General features: G+C 40.9%; 1 long non-coding RNA gene across 1 annotated transcript; it reads right to left on the bottom strand.

The window, feature by feature from the left end:
* Positions 1–918: 918 nt before the first annotated feature.
* On the bottom strand, positions 919–2,694 carry LOC134204700 (uncharacterized). The gene is made up of 4 exons (XR_009977940.1): positions 2,545–2,694; positions 1,990–2,482; positions 1,078–1,285; positions 919–1,010 (listed from the first exon to the last, which is right to left on the bottom strand). It is a non-coding gene; the product is annotated as an uncharacterized LOC134204700 (long non-coding RNA).
* Positions 2,695–2,966: the final 272 nt, after the last annotated feature.

Raw genomic sequence — 2,966 nt, 5'->3', positions numbered from 1 at the left:
TTATTCTACCATCTAATAAATCAAGCAGCAATCAATCAAATAACCAACCATTCAAGCAAACTACCAATCAACCAAGCAATCAAGCAACCCACCATTCAAGCAAGCTACCAATCAACCAAGCAATCATTCAACCAACCAACTAATCAACCATTCAAGCAACCAACAAAACAACATATGAACTAACGAGCCGATCAAGTTCACCCAAATATGGGTCAAGAGTACCTAAAATCGCTAAAAAATGCATAGGGGAATGACGGCTTTGGCAGGTTTTGAGCTATTATTGGCAGGGGTTTGTTATGACCGACTAGGCTCAAATTTGGCCTAAACATTCTTTGCCTATCAAAGAATATTGTGGCCGACTTTCATAAAATATGGTCGACAAAAACCCCTGCCAATAATAGAACAAAACCTGCCAAAGCTGTCTTTTCCCTACCTAGATATGGGTAAAGTTGCATTCACCCATTTATGAGTAAACCAGGTTTGCCTTTGGGGATTACCCTTATATGGGTACAGCGATTTATAGGTCAATTTACTCATATTTGGGTACTTTTATTCTTTTGCATGAAATTAATAGAATTCATAAAATAGTGAAATTGAATTTAAGTTGTATTAATACACAGGATGACCCAAATTTATTCGTAATAAAATATATTACAATCTCGATTACAATACAAAAATTTGCCTGTACAAAAATTTACCATAACTCAGATACAGATTTCTTCCGCCTGTTGCTTATTTCGTTCCGTCACGGTACTTGAACCGAAGAAACGATCCTATTGACGTTGGTTGTACCGGTTCCACAGAATCACCATTGGTGATTCACCAACCGAGAGGAGTAGCTGCTGGTAAAACTTGCTGAACGCTTTAACAATTGATGAGCCGAGTACAGTTGAAGCGGCAGCCGTTTGATTATCCGAAGGTATCAGGTATTGGCCCCATCACGGAGATTGTAAGTGCAACTCGGGATGTGGGTGGCTATGCCATCTGTGGTTCCATGAATGTAGCTCTCCCTGTAAGAATGATTGATATTAGAGTCTTAAGTCAATGTTAGAGGCGCAGATCGTCATTTAAACTTACCTATCAAAAAGTCCAAAGACTGTTGATTCGTCGAATTCTGTAGTTGTTCACATCAGGTGGACCGGTATTTCTCCGCCGTTGCGTTAGCGTATTATACTGTTGGCTCACTTTTCCGATTATATATAAGAAAACAGTCCAATTTTGCATCGGGTTGTAGATATTCCAGCGACAAACTCCGTGGTGTAGTAGGGCAAAATGGTTTTTGTTCCTATAAGGATGACGAAATTAAATGTTACTGTAAAATGCAGGCTGCTAATGTGATTTCTATTTGTGTTTTATAACTAGGAAGGGTATCGGACCATATTGGCAGCACCCCCTATTCCGGTCCGCAACGTTCATTACTCGGACACCTCGTCGGACACATTATGACCGAATTACTTGGTTTTAGAAAACGGTGAACATCTGTTGGGGTCCTCCTTAGCCGTGTAGTAAGACGCGCGGTTACAAAGCAAGATGCTGAGGGTGGCTGGGTTCGATTCCCGGTGCCGGTCTAGGCAATTTTCGGATTGGAAATTGTCTCGACTACCCTGGGCATAAAAGTATCATCGTGCTAGCCATATGATATACGAATGCAAAAATGGTAACCTGGCTTAGAAACCTCGCAGTTAATAACTGTGGAAGTGCTCAATGAACACTAAGCTGCGAAGCGGCTCTGTCCCAGTGTGGGGATGTAATGCCAATAAGAAGAAGAAAGAAGAAGAACATCTGTAGATATCTAATGATGTACGAAAAATTAAGTCATATGGATGGAACGCGGCCGAGTAATAAACGTTACGGACGAGAATCGGGGTGTTGCCCAAATGGTCCTCCTCCCTATTATGAATTTAAAAAAAAAACATCCATAGCGAAGTTTCCACTTTTAGTATAATTGACTTACTAGAAATACTATAGAATACTAGAATAAATACTTACTGATGGGGTACTGGTACCGAGGTTCAATCGTTTGGAACAACGATATTCTGGGCAGTAAATCGGAAAATAAAAACCGGTTTGAAGACGGATGCCACTGTTTGAAGACTGGATGCCACAGAGCAACAAATCTTGCCACAACTCCAAACATCTTTCCATACTGCGCCACTTGTTACACTTAGCAGATTTCCACATGCGTTCCAAGACAATTGCCTTCAGCCTATATGTCCAATTCCCGAAGATATCAATGCGGATTATGTATTGTACCTCTTATGTTGTACGGTCTCCGGTGCTAAATCGTTTGTTTGCCCTTCTCTGCGACCAAGCGACCTGAAGGCGGTTCGCTCCTCCTCCGGCCGATCAGGGACATCCGATAGATTCTCTGATCTGGTCTTGGATGAATCCACAACATCTGGGCGGATATCGCGCATAATTTCACGATTGCACAAGCATTTTGTGATTTCGTCACAGCTATTGGCTTTAATGTTGAGCGTACCTGAAATTTGATAAGAGGGTCGATTATTATTATCTTTTAAATAAGAAAAGTTAGGAACTTACTTTGCAATGGTGCTGTAAAGCGTAAAGGCGACCTTCCGTCAATTTATTATCGATATCATAAGGAATACTTCCGGACAGTTTCAACACCGAACCGACGAATATTCAAATTTTTCGGGATGCGCAGCTGCAGGCGGAAAATTCCGACATGGAATAATGTTCAGCGGTTTAGAAAGGAAAGGAAAAACAAACAGACAAACTGTCAAAACGTCAAGAGGGTAAGTCAGCGCTCGTAAAAATATTTATGTATAATGTAATTCGTCACCCACGAGGGTATTTTCTTTAAAATAAAGAAGAAGACATGGTGCCCGATTTTCTGATGGCTTTGTACCGGACATTTCGGTCTATGTATTCGTCAATGATTAAACCGTTGGAATTCCGTAAGCTGAATACATACCCTTGCATTTTTTTTTCAGTGCGATCGT

This window comes from Armigeres subalbatus, unplaced genomic scaffold (genome assembly GCF_024139115.2).
Source record: "Armigeres subalbatus isolate Guangzhou_Male unplaced genomic scaffold, GZ_Asu_2 Contig834, whole genome shotgun sequence".
Lineage (NCBI taxonomy): Eukaryota > Metazoa > Arthropoda > Insecta > Diptera > Culicidae > Armigeres > Armigeres subalbatus.
The sequence above is the reverse complement of the archived record's forward strand: the minus strand, read 5'-3'. Positions and strand labels throughout refer to the sequence as shown.